Raw genomic sequence first — 19721 nt, 5'->3', positions numbered from 1 at the left:
TTGGTTGGTTGGTTGGTTGGTTGGTTGGTTGGTTGGTTGGTTGGTTGGTTGGTTGGTTGGTTTGTGGGGTTTAACGTCCCAAAGCAACTCGGGCTATGAGAGACGCCGTAGTGGAAGACTCCGGAAATTTCGACCACCTGGGGTTCTTTAACGTGCACGGACATCGCACAGCACACGGGCGTCTTGCTTTTCGCCTCCATCGAAAAGCTGCCGCCGAGGCATTTTGCCTAGCAAACCAAGGTTCCTCCTCAACCCTTGTTTAGTGCTGTTTTGTATTGAGTAACCATCTTATTTCCCTCGTTCTACCATGTTTACGGTGTAAAATATTTTTGAACGTTCATGTTTTAGCTGCCTCTACTGTCTTAGAGCTGCTCAGCAGTCCCCTTGCAGTTTTACACGTTTTATTAGTGTACATAACATCTGCTCACACATTGCCTTAACAATGTATGTGTGATGCTTATTTTATTTTCACTAGAATTTTGTAATCATTCAGCAATCAATGTGGGCACTGCAGCCTAGTATTTGTACACCATTCTCCTAACAGCTGTTACAGCATTTAGCACTGCGAGCAAGATCTCTAGTAGTATACCATCCAGCTGGCATTTTTACCTCTGATATGTAAGCGTTTTGCACACTGCACCATGCATACAGTACCTATTTGTATAGGTAGCTTCAATATGTTGAAAGGGAGCGGCTTCTTTGAGCCCGATAATTATTCTGCAATATACATGTCAATGTTGTATGGTCATTGTACATCAAGGTAAGTGTGCTGGTATGTATGATGTCTCTTTCTCAATAAAAACACTCGAGTGAAATACAGCGGCCAAGAAATAAGTGCTTCTACTGAGTATATGTGGCAGTAAAAAATCTTTGGTGCCATTTTCTGATTCCAATAAGCGTCATGGATATTTATTACATTGCTGTAACGCTACACTTTTCGGTTTAAGCATGTTTACCACACAGCTAGTGACCACAGCCAACTGTGCCAGGCTGCAGGGTGATAGAAGGGACAGCAAGTTGGGTCTGGGATGACTTGGCATTGGTGTAAGCAGCCATGACTCCAGTGGGTAGTCACTGTCTCCTGCATAACCAAACAATGACATCCACTTAAGTCCGCCTTTTGCATGTTCTAGTATACAATCAAAGATCCATACCAACTAGCCCGCAGTGAGGTGGTAAACATTCACAGGAATGTTGGCAACGTGTCACAGGGCTGTCCAAGCAAGCATCATTGTAAGGATAGCCTTGTAGCTTCACAGTGATATAAACAAAAATGTGTTAAGATTACCTGCACAACACAAGCGCTACGGTTTCTTAGGCAGTAAAGAGATTTCAAACATTGAATATTTGGTTCCTGGTGCCATAACACTAAATTTGTACATTAACAAGCATTCATATGTATAACTAGTCCGTCTTATGCATGCAGCTTCAGCGAATTCAGACAATCGATCACTCGCCGAAATACAAGTCAGCTTCTCTGTAAGGCTCGTAATCCAACCAAAAGGTCTCGTTATCACACAACAGTCTTCTAGTTCTTGCTGAAACGAAAAGAAGCAGGCGCTTTTTGCAGCGTACTCACACTTTCGAGTAGCGAACGTGTCGTAGGGAGGGAGCGTAACGAATGGGGGCAAGGCACTACAATCCCTAGTCCCTTCGTCCTGTATTTTGAGGTATATACAGGTATTGAACTTTCGTCAGGTGTCGCTGGGTAATCTCGAAGACAACAGCTGGAAAGAAAAGAGATCTTTCCTCTTTTCGTTTTTTAACATTGCGAGGGGGAACGAGTCCTTTTGGTTAGAAAACAAGACTTGCAGAGAAGCCAACTTACAGCAAGTGGTCGATTGCACATATTAATGCATATAATCAATATCGTTTAATAACCGACGCGGGTTTTTTACAGCTTACCCAAGAAAAAGTCGCAGGCGTTTAGCAGGCCTTCGTTCACCTTTCGGCGTGCAGGAGTACCGCTAGACGAACGCGTTGTTTGGAGTCCTTGGTCCCACGGGGCAACGAGGGTCAAAAGTGCGTATGTTCGCGTCGCAGATCTGTAATAAAATAGGCACAATACAAGTTTACAAGGACGTTTCGAAGTCGTAACCAAACGCACACAGTCAAAACCAACATTTACTCACTACTGTGATGTTCACAACGTAGAACCCCTTGCCTAGCGACTTCTTTCCATATCGCACCGCGGCGCCTTGACGACAATCAGCGTTCCGCCCGATGGCTTCCGCTATCAGCGCACGCACTTGCTGATCGATGCCTATGCGATGCAAACGATGTTACGTTCCCGACGCAAGCTGGTAGCCCCCGATAGCAAAAAAACGCGGTGCGCATGCAGCCGCAGTGGCTGCGCACTCGTCCGTGAGCTGCGTGAGCCCCCGTTCATCGATGTTCGTCGGCAATCGCCGCACAGTCACTCCACTTTCTGCTGGTTTCCGAGTTGAACACAGTCGGAACAACTAGACCGGTACCTCAAACGCGTCTTCGTCCTCCCTTCTACGCCGTGTATCGCACCGACACAACTGTCACACAGCCAGCGCAACGCTATAGCAACGCAAGGAACACAGCCGCCATTTTCGCTCTACTCAGTTGACTGGTTTTGGGGTTACCTCGTTTCGCTCACAATTTCAGTCAATATTCAGCTCATGGGCAACGTCACCACTTTAGTCTTGTTGATGACGTAGGCGCAGTCACCGGTGAGATCAGTGATGACGCAAAATTTCAATATGGCCGCCGACCAATAGGAGCAGGGCAAGTTGAGCGGTTTGAGACTGGTTTTGTATTGAGAGCGTTACAGAATTCCCCCCCAGTTTGCTAAAGAGAGTCAGCGTTGTCAAACAGTGCTTACTATCGATGGCAAGAGCGACGAGTGGGAGGTATGTGGTCTGCTGTTCTGTTTGTTTAAAAGAAAATACAAGAAGATCATGAAGGCTCTCCGATTGAAAACAACTGTGTCTGCCGACAGAGGAACGTTTGCACTTGCAGTAAGGCAGGTGGCAGCTACTATGCAAGAGTTGGCAATTGCAGTGCGGGAAACTAGATCCGACACACGACCCTCCACCGGGGACTCCTCGTGCAAGCCACGGTGACAGTCATTCCTGTGTTTCGCAGCCAGTTGGCTTCGGCCACATCGGGCTTCGTTCCCGATATTCCTTTGATGTTTTGATGTTGATTGTTTAGTCTCTATAAGGTACACAAACTGTGATGTTAATGCTTCCTTTGGTGTGTTCAGAGAAAGAAAATACTTTATTCAGAAATTTGTTGTAGTGACCGAGGAGAGGACGAGCTTGTTCAGCCAGGTCTGGACAGGGATGTGTAGTATGTTGTATTTCGCGCAACAGGCTGTGTTTGTTAGTGGCACATTGTTTGAACGTTGTCAGTGTCTGTTCATGTTGAACGGTATCCCCCCCTCCCTTTTCGACGGGAAAGGCAAACACATCACGCAAGCTTGGTGCGCGATGCCGGAGGCGAGCTGGTGAATCTGCTTAATCTCCCTAGTCTTGGGCCCACCAGTGAGGTGTGCAGATTAGCTCGAAGGCGAAGAATGTGTGCTAGTTTTGAAGTGCCATCATGGAGTCTGTGTAGTGTTTCAAAGAGATGTTCATTTTACACACATTCCTCATTCTATTACCTTTCCATGTTGTGTGCATTATGTACAAACCATTTCAATCGAAAGGCCAGTTTGCACAAAAGATGCTTTTTCTGATTATTTGGTGAAAACGACTTGGAAAATAAATTGCAAGGTCAAAAGTAGGTGACAATTATGTAAAGGGGTGCTTATCACGTGTTTATGGTGTATGAAAGAGCGCTGAACAAGGGTTGAGGGAAGCAGTCTGCAAGCCGAGCCCACATTTCGATTTTGGCTAGCAAACCAAGGTTCCTCCTCAACCCTTGTTTAGTGCTGTTTTGTATTGAGTAGCCATCTTATTTCTCTCGTTCTACCATGTTTATGGTGTAAAATATTTTTGAATGCTCATGTTTTAGCTGCCTCTACTGTCTTCAAGCTGCTCAGCTGTCCTCTTGCAGTTTTGCACGTTTTATTAGTGTACATAACATCTGCTCACACATTGCCTTAAAAATGTATGTGTGATGCTTATTTTATTTTCACTAGAGTTTTGTAATCATTCAGCAATCATTGTGGGCACCGCAGCCTAGTATTTGTACACCATTCTCCTAACAGCTGTTACAGCATTTAGCACTGCGAGCAAGATCTCTAGTAGTATACCATCCAGCTGGCATTTTTACCTCTGATATGTAAGCGTTTTGCACACTGCACCATGCATACAGTACCTATTTGTATAGGTAGCTTCAATATGTTGAAAGGGAGCGGCTTCTTTGAGCCCAATAATTATTCTGCAATATACATGTCAATGTTGTATGGTCATTGTACATCAAGGTAACTGTGCTGGTATGTATGATGTCTCTTTCTCAATAAAATCACTCGAGTGAAATACAGCGGCCACGAAATAAGTGCTTCTACTGAGTATATGTGGCAGTAAAAAATCTTTGGTGCCATTTTCTGATTCGAATAAGGGTCATGGACATTTATTACCTTGCTGTAATGCTACGCTTTTCGGTTTAAGCATGTTTACCACACAGCTAGTGACCACAGCCAACTGTGCCAGGCTGCAAGGTGATAGCAGAGAAGGGACAGCAAGTTGGGTCTGGGATGACTTGGCATTGATGTAAGCAACCATGACTCCAGTGGGTAGTCACTGTCTCCTGCATAACCAAACAATGACATCCACTTAAGTCCGCCTTCTGCATGTTCTAGTATACAATCAAAGATCCATACCAACTAGCCCACAGTGAGGTGGTAAACATTCACAGGAATGTTGGCAACGTGTCACAGGGCTGTCCAAGCAAGCATCATTGTAAGGATAGCCTTGTAGCTTCACAGTGATATAAACAAAAATGTGTTAAGATTACCTGTACAACACAAGCGCTACGGTTTCTTAGGCAGTAAAGAGATTTCAAACATTGAATATTTGGTTGCTGTAGCCATAACACTAAATTTGTACTTTAACATGCATTCATATGCATAACTAGCGCGTCCTATGCATGCAGCTTCAGCGAATTCAGACAATCGATCACTCGCCGGAATACAAGTCAGTTTCTCTGTAAGGCTCGTATTCCAAACAAAAGGTCTCATTATCACACAACACTCTTCTAGTTCTTGCTGAAACGAAAAGAAGCAGGCGCTTTTTGCAGCGTACTCACACTTTCGAGTAGCGAACGTGTCGTAGGAAGGGAGCGTAACGAATGGGGGCAAGGCACTACAATCCCTAGTCCCTTTGTCCTGTATTTTGAGGTGTATACAGGTTGAAATGTGGATTTAATAGTTGATTCGAATGTCTAGCGCTGGCAGTAATTCGGGCACAGCAGGATCGGAATACCAGCCGCAGGGCACAGCTTCAGCGCGAGAGAGATGGGCGCCGGAGATGGTGATGGCGATGTCGCAGCGTTGTTTCTTCTTCATCTTCTTTACATTTCCCCCGCGTGAAGAAGTCGCCATCCTGGCGACTCACGGAGAAGAGACAACCATAGGGTTGTAATACGGCTTGAGGCGGCTAACATGGACAACCTCACGGCCGCGGTGGTCGGAAGAAGGGGTGACTGGCTCGATGATGTAGTTAACAGGGGATGTGCGTTCCAAGACGCGATAAGGTCCGTGGTATTTCGTTTCTAGTTTGCTGGTGGCAGGAACGCATAGCCAAACGAAGCTGTCGGCCAGGAGCGTCGGAGCAGGGGTATCGCTATCATGCTGATCTTTGCGATAGCCTTGAGTGTTGGAGGTAAACGTGCGAGCTAGCTGACGGCATTCCTCAGCCTTCTGTACAATATCGGACAAAGCACTGTACTCAGAGGCATCTGGTTGGTATGGCAAAATTGTGTCCAGAGTACAAGATGGTTCACGGCCGTATAAGAGAAAGAAGGGCGAAAAACCAGTTGTTGCCTGGGTGGCAGTGTTGTACGCGAATGTTACGAATGGCAGTACCTGGTCCCAGTTGGAGCTCCCAGATTCAGATGTAACATACATTGCGAGCATGTCCCCAAGCGTACGGTTCAAACGCTCCGTGAGGCCGTTGGTTTGCGGGTGGTACGCGGTTGTAGCCCGATGTATCGATTTGCAAGACGACAGAAGCTCTTGGACTACTTCGGAAATAAAGACACGACCTCTATCGCTCAGTAGTTCGCGAGGGGCGCCGTGTCGAAGAATGAAGTGGTGTAGGAGAAAATGGGCTACCTCTCGGCTGTCGCCGCGGGAAGTGCAGCAGTCTCTGCATAACGGGTCAGGTGGTCGACGGCGCAGATGACCCATCGATTCCCGGCGGCACTGCATGGTAGCGGACCATAGAGGTCGATTCCCACGCAATCAAACGGGCGAGCTGGACACGGTAAAGGCTGGAGAGGGCCAGCGGGGTGGCGAGGAATCTTGCGTTGTTGACAGGCGGTACAAGAGCAAACGTAACGACGTACGAAATTGTACATTCCCCGCCAGTAATACCTCTGACGAATTCGATCATAGGTTTTCAGGACACCGGCATGAGCGCTTTGCGGGTCAGTGTGATGGTGGGCACTAACCTCGTAGCGGAGGTGGCGCGGAATGACAAGAAGCCATTTTCTGCCATCTGAGTTGTAGTTCTTTCGGTAGAGCAGGCCGTCCCGAATGGTAAAGTGGGAGGCCTGTCGGCGGAGTGCCCGAGGATGCATAGCCGCGGAAGTAGTGCCAAGGACATCTAGCAGGTTAGAAACCCAAGGATCTTGTCGTTGCTCGAAAGGCATATCCTCAATGGTACGTGAGTGCTGACAAAGAGGCTTGAGGAGGGGATGATGAGTTAGGCGAACGCACCGGTGACCGAGAAAGAGCATCGGCGTCAGAGTGCTTGCGGCCAGAGCGGTACACTACACGGATGTCGTATTCCTGAAGCCTGAGAGCCCAGCGCCCGAGACAGCCAGACGGATCCTTGAGAGACGCGAGCCAGCAGAGCGCGTGATGATCTGTAACTACATCGAAGGAGTGGCCATATAAGCAAGGGCGGAACTTCGTTATAGCCCACACGATTGCTAAGCACTCCTTTTCGGTAACGGAGTAGTTGGTCTCGGCTTTGGTAAGAGCACGGCTTGCGTAGGCGACAACGTATTCGGAGAAGCCAGGCTTGCGCTGGGCGAGGACGGCGCCGAGGCCGACACCGCTGGCATCGGTGTGAAGTTCTGTACGTGCAGTGGGTCATAATGGCGAAGGATTGGCGGTGACGTCAGAACATTGCGCAACGTCTCGAATGCATCATCGCAGGCTGAAGCTCCGGTAATTCAAACATAAAATTCCAACCCATACCCACAGTCTACAAATGTTTTTAAAACCATATCCACTTGATTATTGAAGTCCTGGGCTTCAACAAAAACCAGATAATCGTCTACATATCGGAAGACTTTTTTTACATAGTTACCTAATTTGTCATTAATGGATCTGTCCACGTAAGAAAGAAATATGTTGCTAAGAACTGGAGCCACTTTTGAGCCAATGCACACCACAGATTTTTGTATAAATAGTCTACGTTTGAATTACCCGAGGGAAATCAGCTTCAATTTTTGGATAAAACATTGGAAAAAAAGTTGGGTCATGTTTGTTGGTCTTTTCTACAGCGGTCAGAGAAGCCCTTGCTTAGTTATCATTCAGGTCATTCAAAGATAGTAAAATGTGGCATTCCAGTGTCTTGTTTAAGTTCTGCTGTTACAAAATCATGTGTTCACGCCATAGATAGCAGTTTCAAACAACAGGTCCAAAGGTTAAGGTTAGCGGGCTTTCCGATGGATGTGATAATTCTAGCTAGCAATAAAATCATAAAGAAGATTAAGGCTTTTGGTAGAGAAGATACACAGGTCCATATCAATAGCGATAGAAAGAAGTATGCAGTGATCCCGTATATCCATCGGTTATCCCACAGGCTTAAGCAAATCGGCAGTAGATATGGAGTTAAAGTGTTGTTTTCGGTTCCTAATAAGCTGGGCAAAATTTGTGCGGTTGTCGACAGAAGGGCTAGAGATCAGAAACAAAAAAGTAGAACAAGAAAAGGCGCGTGCCATGATTCGCGTTTTGTCGCATGTGAAGAAGGGGTTGTGTATCAAGCACCTTTTAAATGTGGGAAAAATTATATAGGGCAAACCGGCAAATGTATTAATACGCGCCTGCGACAACATAACACTTCTTTGAATAGTGCCCCTTCATCCAATTTGGCCCTTCATTATAGAGACTGTCATTTGAATAATCCTAGTGGGTCAAATGTGCCTAGTAGGAACAAATATGCCTACCGCTTTTTAACAAAACCAAGATTAAGTTCAGACACAAAGATCAAATGACTAGAGAACTGTCAGAATCATATCACATCCATAAGAACAGTGACACGTGCGTGAGCTCACCATCTGTAAGCATCCAAGAATGTGAGATTGTATATCTGGATACCTAGGCAAAATCTGTGAAGCGCATGTGCCTTTGGTTGTCTTCTGCGAGTATTTAATCTGTGTTCTTCGAATAAACGTTCAGTTGATAGTAGCGCCTGTCCTTGTCTTTACTCTCTCGTTGTTGTTCTCCGTCGCAGCGCTCGTAATTTGCAACCATGTACCAACTAGCTCAACTTTCCGTATTACTGCCATATAGAAACATTTCCGTATTTAAATGCCGGAAACTGAAAAAAAGAAAAATCCTGAGTGCAAACAGCTGCTCACAAGGTAGCATAAAATGAGACACGGCCTTTGAGATGTAATTTAGCATCGGTAGTAGTCTACATACGCCCTTGGGTAGGCCAGTAGCTTTAGCATCCCTAGCGAAGATCCCCTCGAGCAGCGATGTAGAATCACAGCAAATGTTTCACAAATACACCACGTAACCACGTTTTTTTCTCTCTTTTTTCCCCCCTTTTTAACCCCCTTATTCCAGCGGTGCTTATCCAAACATTGCAGTGCTACTAACTAAGGCGGCACTTTCAGCGACTAGTGGCTCCAAGGCGAGCATCCAACGGCGCTGCGCAGCTTTCTTGGAATCGACGCACTTGCACATCCAGCACCAGCACAGTCAGCATCCAGCATGCTTAGGCAGCAAAGGTTCACCAGTCGTGGCTTCACAAAATCGCTTGCTGTCAGAGTCAAACATGACGGCCAAAAACTTGTTTCGAACTGCAAGCATCACAGTATCCAGCTACCAAATGGCACGGCTTGGGCCACTGCGTTTATAAAGCCTCAAAACTGCAGCCGCAGCACCCCTTAAGCCACAGGCACTACCACTAAGCCATGGTAGAAGGATACGCGCTTGTCTGGCTAACCAACGACCCAACGCCAGCGTCGGCCAAGCGTTTAACTATAGTGCCTAGAATATACTGGCTAGTGTGCCGTGCGGAGGGCTCTCTCAATGGGAGGAGGTGTCCGCGCCGGCGATGCCTTCCAACTTTGGTCGCCAGGGGCGCTGCTCATCGTAAAGGTGCCGTCGACGCCGTCGGCCGCCGGCGCGCCCTTGATTTGCCGCAGCTGCGCTGGCCGAGCCATCAGTGGGTTCGAGCGCTTTGGACGCGTCTACGCTGTTCTTTTGTTTTAGTCGTTCTGTTTCTTGCATTCATATGAGATAATTAAATTTGCAACGACTAATGATGCTAAAAATAAAGCATCAGGGCAGGGAAAGACATGTTTCGTGTCGCTCTGTCGGAGTGACTACCGCTCGAATCAGGACTAGGTTTCTATGTTCGGTGTGCCATCGGACCCTGCGCAGCTTGCTGAGTGGAAGTGGCTGATTAAAAGACAGGACCGCAAGTTGACTTCAACGTGTGTTGTCTGCGAAAAATATTTTGAGGAGAGCTACATCGAGAGAACGTTCAAAGTGACAGTAAACGGCATCGTCAATGAGCTCGCTAGAGATAGACCACGAATTAGGCCCGAAACCGTGCCAACGCTATTCGACCATTATCCGAACCATCTTCTGCCTAAGAAGACATAGAAAAGAAAGTTGAGGAACCTCTGAGACCGACCGGCCGCTAAACGACAAAAACGCAGTGCCGTAATGCCAGTGGTGCAGACGACAGCCATGCACGCACCGTCAAGGATGTTTGACAATGCTTCCAAGGAGCTGGCAGCAGAAGAGCCGAGCGAGAACTCATGCCCGCAGCAGCAGACGTGCAGCTTTGAGCCTCGGGATCCGTTTGACTCAATTTACATACCTGCAACTTGGACCAAATTAACCGAAGCACCTGCCGGATCTGTAGCCTACGCGCGTTATCGAGCAAAAAAAAAAAAAAAAAAAGAACTTTGTCACTTTGTACATAGAAAAAGTGATAACTTTTGGAAGCCTGAACGCAGTTCTGTGGACACAATAGTGTATATTCTCGGAAAAGAAAAAAACAAGCGCGTACAATACAACAATATCTAAAGCTGAAGATAGAGCTATATAGGTAGAGTGCACTGGAGGGTCTTTGTTCCGAATGTGGCCTGCAACCAGCTGATTCAGGAAGCACATATCCTTCATGGGAATATATTTTGCAGAAAAAGTGTCGCTTGACCGTCAACTCTGAAGGGGTTAGCTGCGCTTAATGCAAATACCAGCGGAGGCTTACACAAGATGCGCAGAAAGAAGGAAAAAGCATGCAACTAGCCAAATATATGCTGCAACATTTCTCGCGCTCTGAGAAGAGCTAAGAGAAAACTGGCATGGAGCGCAGAACAAGTGGCTCTATTGACAGCGCAAAATGAGGAGCTAATAAGTGAGTCTGCGGTTGAAGCTTTTTTTTTTAATCCCGCGCGTGACCTAGACAATTGTGACCGTACAACAACCGCTCGGCTGCTGAAACTGCGAAGCCGAAACTGGTGAAGAAAGTAAAATTAATTATAAATTACTTAGCGGTGGTAAGCGAGAAACCACGTGGAGAATTATACAGGAATATCTAGCGCATCATTAGCAAGTGAAAAAAAAAAATACCACCAAAAATTGGTATCAGACTACTTTAAAATTATTGCGGTGTCATATGTGCGGCCTTTCTCCAAAACCTTTAGCGGTGCATTTCTATATTTTTACTTGTTTATTGTTGCTGGGCCTTTTTGCTCAAATTTTACTATATTGTAGACTTTGTAAAAAAAAAAAAAAGAATCAGTGATACAATCACCACTTTTGTTTCTTGCCTTTCCTTCTGTTACAAAAGAAAGCACACCGCATAATAATCATTTATGTATGAAGCAACAATTAAGTGACTTCCTAATAAAGCAAATGTATAAAGAGTAAGAACAAAAACTGAAGTCAGATTCAGACTGCAATTGTGTTTATTGTCGCATATGCGATCTTTGAAAACATGCGCGCGTGCAATATATGTTACGAAAAAGCAAGATCGCCCTTCTTTTCTGTAGCATAAATGTGACGCTATAAAACGTCACTAACCTGATATATATCACCTTAGCAATAAGCATGACTGAATTGCAGGAACGTCGACGTAACCTATCCGAAAGCACGGGGCCCGTATTGACGTTCGTAGCACTTGACTGCGGCATCGCGATATATCATGGACCATAAGAAAAGACCGAAGAGTAAATAAAATTCAAAGTTAGATTAATGAACAGTGTAAAATATTAAGGGTATTTTCTGATACTAGCTGTGTCACACGGACAATAACAGTCGTCGTCGATCCGTTCCGGGTTAGATCGCGATTGAGAATATAGTTCCCATAATTCGGGACAACCACCTGGGCTGACTGAGCGCTCACTCAGAAGGAAGATGCATACGATACCTTACATCCGCAATCGCGATGCGTGGATCGCAATCGAGTGGCTCTAGATCAAATAAAATCGTCATCGGAATATTTCATAGCAATATATTGAATCCGGCCCGGACTCGATCGTTTAATCAAAGATTAACAAACTATATTGCAACCAACGTGTCAACTTTAGGTGGTTTTCTCAAATTTCTTCTCTCGCTGGATATCAGGAAGTCAATATGTGTTCTGCTTAAGACCTTATCCGGTTCAGCTGAATAAATAAAACAGATATATAACAGACATGGACCAGACAGTATTTGTTAAACGCTTCCTCGAGCGCTATTTGAGCGTATGATTTTCTCCGCACAGTACTAGGACGGTATGAATGTCTTCCACCAAGACTGTTTTTAGACACAAAGTGCGCTTAAACCGTCAAGAGACAGGTTTCGCAGTGGAAAGCGCAGCGTGCTATCCGGACCTATATGCCGCCTATGCTGCCGAGGCCGCGAACGCGGAGCGATAGCACCTTAGCTATTGGTAGCGCCGCCCCGCGGTGGCGGCGGGAAGGCATCACCGCGGCGGACACGCCAGCGCGCGCCCTCGGCACACTAGCCAGTATATTCTAGGCACTATAGTTTAACGGCGCGCGCATGTGCGCCGCCATCTTTCTTTGGCGTAAAAAAAATAGAAACAAGCAAAAAATAACTTAAAGGTCCACGGAAACGGCCCCCAAGAAACCACTGATAAACGTGTTCAGTGTGTAGAACACATCCTTTTGAGCATTAACGCAAAGTATAACTCCTTGGAACAAAGCCAGCGATTTATTATTAATTTTTAAAAACAGCGTTTTTTGAAATTCGCGGGCAGAGAGATTGTCGCTTGGCGGTGTCGCATGGAACTATTTCCTAAAACCCCTTGATACTTTGAAAGTTACGCCAATGATTGATCTTTGCCGCCGCCGCGCTACCTCCTCACCTCTTCCTCTCCCCTTGCGCACCCCTTCGCTGAAGGCCGGCTCTCCGCCCGATTTCCTGAGCGACGATTGGCCTCCCTGCCGTTGCCCTTGGAGACCGACGCGCGTCCGGCGTTTTCCTTCTGTTTTCTTTTTCCTTCGCGCCATTTTTCTCCTAGTCTCGGCGAGCAAATATTGCGCGCTGTGCTTTTATTGCAGCGTGCAAGCTCTATGCCGTGCTGTTGCGCGTACAACTGCAGCAAGCGGCCTGAAGATGGTTATGCGGTATTCTTGATATCTCAAAGCAGGCGTGACGGCTTGCGCACGAGTCAATGGATTCACAAGATTAGTCGAAAGAAGTTTATTCCTAGAAATAACAGAGTTGTTTGCGACGTAAGGTGCCTTTCTCACTTCCCGTAATAACACGTCACCTGACGCTGCGTTTTTTATTCCTGCTTGCTCCTCAATATTTTTGCGGCGGCAACATGTTCATTGTATAAAAATAAGGTTGTCCTTTGCAGCATGCTGAAGATTCTGCGATGCTCCAAGGCTCCATCCTTTAACACGCTGTCGACTTGAAATAGGGCACTATAATCTGCTTTTTGCTGTCAGAGATAACTGGAAACTTACAGTCTCACGATTGCATTTTTCGCGATTATGCTAGGATCCCTGGCCTCCTTCACTAAAAATCAAAATTCGGGCTTGTAGAGGAGCTAGTCTTTCCAGCTAGTACTTGTAGTGTGCGTCGGTTACTCGGGAGCAATGAATGCTGGCCCTGAAAACTCTTTGGCAAGTAAACCCGAGGCATTGCGGGTAATCTGCACGAGTTAGGTCGTAAGGCATTTTTTTTTCAATTCTTGAATGTGCCTTGCCATGCTTCGACGCACGCGTGGGTTAAAAAGTATGCGTTCGTTTTATCAGGGATACGGCCAATGTGCAGGAGGTGTTCATATGATCACACACACTTCACTTTAACCATGACTACTAGGCGTTGGCAGGTTAAATTCGCTTTGAAAGCTGGAGCTCTTTAACCGCGATTCCGCGTATTCATTTACTGCGAGAAAAGTTTTACAAAAACCATCGATTTAAAATCAGCCGTAATCATTGCAGCAATTTTCTGTATTTACGAAATTTAAACAATCGATAATGAATATAGTTATGATGTAAAAAATAGGGGAACATTTTGCGAGCAACAATTCTTAGCACTGTAACATATTACTCATTTCAATTGTATGCAAGAAGATTTTTTTTTCACCTTGCCTGAGTGATTAACTCATCGCTCTCTATGTTCTAGCTACATTTCACTGAAGACCAGTTTGAGTCGCCAATATTACACGAAATCGAAAAAAAAACTGAGCCCAACGCAGTTTCATCAATTTTCTCTCACCGACCTATCCTGAAGTAAAGGAAGCCTCCTCGACAGAGACATGAACCTCGCGCTGATAGTAGTCATTTATTTCAATGGCTTGCTCTTTTCCCACCTCCATTTATGCGAAAACAAGAAAGTATAAGACTTAAAAGTCAATGTATAGTTGTCTCGTCAGATATTATGAGATAATAGAGATATGACTGATAACGTAAGTCAATGAGAATTTAAGTATATCAATGGGTCATGGGACGGCATCAGAATAAATAGTGATGGTTATGAATAGTGATAGGTAATGATGGTGGCTGTTACGGATAATAATAGTAAATGATAGTAATAGGCCCGGATAGTGAGGTGATAGTGTTCGTTGCGGATAGTGACAGTTACGATAGGTCGCTGGCATTAGTAGATATAGTGATAGATAGGATAGCGATAGTTAATGAATTGGCAGTTATGTGCTTTCTCATTTCCGCACGTTGAAGACTTATGTGCACCCTGTCATTTTTTATTTGATTGTTGCGTTCAATGAAATCACTCTTTTACATAGCGCATGAGGTCGCAGCATGCTTGCCCCAGAACTTCAGTGCGTCGGCAATAGGGCCCACCACTTCTCTCAGTGTGCCCTGCTGTCTTTTACCCACACGCGAAGTCAGTGAGTGGCCGCGTACTCATAAATTATTTAATTCCTACATCAGCGTCATATCAAGACTGCCGTGGCAAACCTGTTCTTTACCTCGAAGCGGCAAAGAACAGCTCAAAATTTGGTTTTATACAAAATTAACTAATTAACGCAGGTTATCGCGGATCGCTAACTAGCACAGTGCCATTACACTTGGCCTAAGCTTGCCAACGGTATACGGTTCGATGTTGCAGCTAAAATTTAGGTTTTAATTGCAATTTACTAAGTATCAATTAATTTGGCGCAGTAATTGATCAAAATACATGTACAATTAACCAATAATCAAATCTCATGGTTGATCACGTGACATATACTATGCTTAGAGAGATAGCTTGACAGTAGCGAAATAGACTAAGTCCTGCTTTGATCTTCTCTGATCTTGAAGTTCAAAGCACCAGCCTGGATCGTTTTCCGAAGTTTTACCGCTGTGAAAGATTTCACGCTCTAAAAAAAACACAGTCAGAGGCAGTACTAGATTAGGTGTACAAAGTAAAACCTTATCATGTGATTTAAAAAGTGTCTGCAGCTCAGAACTCGCCCGAAAGCTTTGTTTATCAGTATTCCCCATTCAAACAGTTTAAAGAAGAAACCAATCAATTCATGAACTTTACTATCGGCATTCTCAATGCTTTTCTCGCAATTTTTCAAAAATTTTGTGCACTCCTGGAGCGCAGACCTGGCCCAAAAGCTCGCGCTTCACTCACTGCTGCGGCCGGCCGGCGGGCGACAAGGAGAAAAAGCGTGTCGTGCGCAGCGCTTGCCGCCGCCGCGCGAGGAGAATCGAGGAGGAAAGCGCGGCGCGGAGGAGAGTGTCGCTATTTCAAATTATCAAGGGACTTTACTATTTCCTATTCCCGTGACGTCACGGGTCGGTTGACTGGCAAGGCTTGCTAGAAGCTGCCATTCTCTGCGGTCACTGCAACCATGACGTCACGGACACGCTTCCGGTAGCCTGCGAAAGTCGTCTGCTCGTGCGCTGCTCGAACTCTGTGCGGGCTGTTACACAGCTCGCCGCCCTTATCGGTTAGGTGGCCATTTCCCATTAAGTGCAACAACCGAAGCGACGCAGGGATCGGTAGAACGAAGCTGCATTTACAAATATCTTATTTATATAACGTGGTTTCAGGAGTATCGGAGTGTCGTCCGACGAGGCGTCAACAGCACGGTCAAGCACCGCACGATGGCAGCACTTCCTCGACCGCCGTAAACGGATGGATGGATGGATGATAGTGGCTCTGCCCTTTGTATCGGACGGCAGCTTGCGCCGCCTAGCCAAAAATTAAAAGAAATATATTTATCTCTTCCCCATTTTTAGCTTCTAATTCGCCCGTATCTGCCCCCCTCCCTTTTTTTCCTCTTTTTATTCTCTTGACTTTTTCCACCAATCCTCTAACCTCACTTTTGTTATCAGAACGCGTTCCTCATCCATTCGTCCATCTTCCCCAGCAAATCCCAGCGCTCTCTCCAGATCTGCCGCTTTTTCCGCGGGAAGGGCAGGACGAAGTTTTTGGCACCTTAGAACAACATGTCCCGTTGTTTCCTCCTCAGTTCCGCACGCCGCGCATAATATATCTACTTCCTGAAATTTTTCCTGTACTTTTTTGTTCTGAGGGCCCCTGCCCTAGCCTCAAACAGCAATGAGCTCCCTCGTGAGTTGTCGAATAAACTTTCTTCCTTTATATCCTGTTTTCGAGTTCTATACATACCCAATGCTGATTTTCCTTGCATTCTTTCCTCCCACATTTTCCTTTCTGCCTCCTTTACCTGCTTTTCAATGCTGCTATTTTGCTGCGGTGTATCTCCAAACTCTAGGTACTTAAATCTGAGCTTTCGGGTTCTGTTAGTCCATTTCGTATTCAGGCTTTTCATGAAGAGGTGCTTGTACATTTTTCGTGCCCACCTTGATTCCTCCATTTCGGTTAGTCTCTGATCATATTTTAGTTTGTCATTGCCTCTCTAACCTCAAATGATGCCCAGCCCATATCTCCCTGGACTCCTTCATTAGGTGTGTTGCCATGTGCTCCCAATGCCAATCTACCTACCTTTCTCTGTCTGATTTCAAGGCCTGACTGTACTTCTGATTTCATGCACAGGACTGCATTTCCAAAAGTGAGTCCTGTTACCATAACACCCTTCCATACCCCTCTAACAACCTCATACCTGTTATAATTCCAGAGGGCCCTGTGTTTCATAATATCCGAACTCCTTTTCCCTTTGTCTATCGTAATTCTTTCATGCTTTTCTAGGTAATTTTTTCCTTCATTGATCCATATGCCCAGGTATTTATAGCTCTCCACATGTTCAACCTTGGTGCCTTGTATTTCCAGCACGTCCCCCCTTTCATCATTAAATACCATTATTCCTGATTTTTCGCTGCTAAATTGCAGTCCCAGCTTTTCGCCCTCTTCTCCACAGATCTTAAGCAGCTCCTGCAACCCATCCCTCTTATCTGCCAGCAGTACAATGTCATCCGCGTACATCAATCCTGGTAGAACTTGCGTTACTTTCTGTCCTCCCTGCATATAGCTTGCATCGAATCCCATATTACTTTCCTCCAGGCGCCTTTCCATTTGGCTCATGTATATCATGAAAAGCAGCGGTGACAGTGGGCACCCTTGCCTAAGCCCCCTTTTTATTTTTGCTGGTTTTGTTGTTTCCGTCTCCCATACTATCACTGCCTCATTATCTGCATACACTTCTTGTATGAACTGAACCAGGTTTTTATTCAGGCCATATTCCTTCAACTGGTCCCACAGTTTTTTCTGATCTACACTGTCGTATGCCCCTTTAATATCTAAAAACGCTATCCATAATGGTCTCTGACTTGCAGCTGCTGTTTCTATACACTGGGTAACCACAAATAAATTATCCTCTAGTCTTCTGTCCTTGCGGAAACCATTTTGTAGTTCTCCGAGGATATTCCCTCCTTCTGCCCATTCCTCCATCATTACTTTTACTAACTGCATTGCTACCCTGTATATAACTGATGTAACTGTGATTGGCCGATAGGACTTTATGTTATCTCTGCTTCCCTTGCCTTTGTATATTAGTCTCATCCTGCTTAATTTCCAATCTTTTGGTACTTGTCCGCCTTTTATTGTTTGTTCAATCAACTGTCGCAATTTTACTTTGCTTTTTTGTCCTAATCTGGTAATCAATCCCATGGGTATGCTATCTGGTCCTGTCGCTGTTCCCAAGGGGACCTTCTGTTCTATTGTTTCCCATTCTCTTGCTGTCATCTTCTTGTATTCTTGCTCCTCGTCCCTGTGGTCCTCATTATTCTCCATTTCTTCTGCGGCATTCACTTCCAGACTGGCAAAGGCTGTTTCTATTGTGCGCCTAACATATTCCTGTGCTTCCTCTCCCTCCAATCTTTTTCCTTCCTGTGTGGTCAGTGAGTGTTGGACCCCTTCCGTCTTTTTTGCTTGTAGCCTTATGTGGTTCCAAAACCTCTTTGAAGCATTTTTATCTTTTTTACTTATGTCCATCATCCACTGGACCCCAGCTTTTCCTATTTTGATTTGGATTAAGGTTGACGCCTCCCTTTTCCTCTCAAGGTACTCCTCCCATTTGGATTCTACTTCCCTTGGTGTGGCTCCCCTCTTCTTTGCTAATCTGTGCTCTCTGGATGCCTCTTGACGCCTCGTTATGGCTGCTTTAACTTCAGCATCCCACCAGCCTTTTGGTTTATATTTTCTCTTTCCTCTTCTAATCTTGCCCTTTTTTAGCTCTCTTTTAAATACTTCTACTAGGTCATCGTATGTCCATTCTCTATTTGGTTGTTGGTTTACTATGTCCTCAATGCGCTTTGACCCTTTTTCCAACTGCATATCATTGAGTTTCTGGTTGCTTTCACATACCTGCATTTTTGTTGCTGCCGCTGTCCCGCCAAATTGGAGTTTAATTCTTTTGTGATCGCTTCCTAAGCTCTTCGCCCCTTCTTCATCAATTTCCATACCTACTAACCTGTCATACAGCTTGTGGGACATCAGACAATAGTCGATTGTGGAATGAGAGTTATTTCTTTCCCATGTTATTTTTCCCTCACACTTTATCTCTGAATTAACTATTGTGAGATCCTGGGTTTCACAAAATGTTCCTAACATTTTGCCTGTCGTATCGGTAGCTCCATCAAAAAATTCCATATGGGCATTCATATCCCCTAAGATTATCACTTCCTTATTCTGGCCAAATTCCTCTATGTCTTTAGCTAAACATCTGAAATGTTCTGAATTTTCCTCATTCGAGTCATTTCCTGTTTTTAGGTAAACAAACCCTAGTACTGTATCTAGGTTTCCCACTCTACACTGGAGCCATATATGTTCTCTGCAGCTTTCTGTTATCCTTTTCCAATCTTGGCCTTTGATTAGCGCCCCCAGGCCACCTCCTTTTCGGTCCTTCCCTTTTCTATTGCACCCCAGCCATGAGTATCCTTCAATGTGTGGAGGTTCTTCACTGTCTCTAAGGTGGGTTTCTGCTACACCATATACTACAAAATTTCCAGTTTGCAGCTGCTCCTGAATTTCATCCCATTTAATTCTACTTCTACCCCCTTGCATATTAATGAAAGCCAAATTTACGGGTTGTTTCTTTTTCCTCCTCCGTGCCTTCGTCCTGCCCTTTCTCCCTCCATCTTTGTCTCCTACTTCTCGGTATGCAGGGGCAATCTGCTCGCCTGTAAAAAAGCTAGCGCCCTTCGCCCCATCCGCAGCCCAAGCTGCCATCCCGCTGGTGCGGTGTAATGGATGCCATCAGGCGTGAAGGGGAGGTAGTTCCTATCCCCATGTATCACCCTGTTCACATCCATGACATCGCACCTGAGGGCCTTCCCTACCTCCCAGATCATCTCATTAGCCCTCAGTACTTGGTTTGCTACATACGGGCCCTGTCCCTTGACTGCCGGCACTGTGCACAGCACTATGTGCACATTCTCAGCTGTAGCCCGTAGCTTCGCCACCCCTGTTCTTATCTGCCTGCCTAGGTTTTGTCCCCTGT

The 19721-nt window shown here is 45.5% G+C and overlaps 2 long non-coding RNA genes across 2 annotated transcripts in view; both read right to left on the bottom strand.

Annotated features, from left to right (window-relative positions):
* Positions 1–19721, bottom strand: part of LOC146201362 (uncharacterized) — a 408702-nt gene that overhangs the window by 86812 nt on the left and 302169 nt on the right. The window lies entirely within an intron of this gene.
* Positions 1003–2671, bottom strand: LOC146201373 (uncharacterized). Its single transcript, XR_014705325.1, has 3 exons — positions 2133–2671; positions 1906–2045; positions 1003–1081 (listed from the first exon to the last, which is right to left on the bottom strand). It is a non-coding gene; the product is annotated as an uncharacterized LOC146201373 (long non-coding RNA).

Source organism: Amblyomma maculatum, chromosome 2 (genome assembly GCF_055883805.1).
Source record: "Amblyomma maculatum isolate TAMU_Amacu chromosome 2, ASM5588380v1, whole genome shotgun sequence".
Taxonomy (NCBI): Eukaryota; Metazoa; Arthropoda; class Arachnida; order Ixodida; family Ixodidae; genus Amblyomma; species Amblyomma maculatum.
This window is presented reverse-complemented; position numbering and strand designations above follow the sequence as displayed.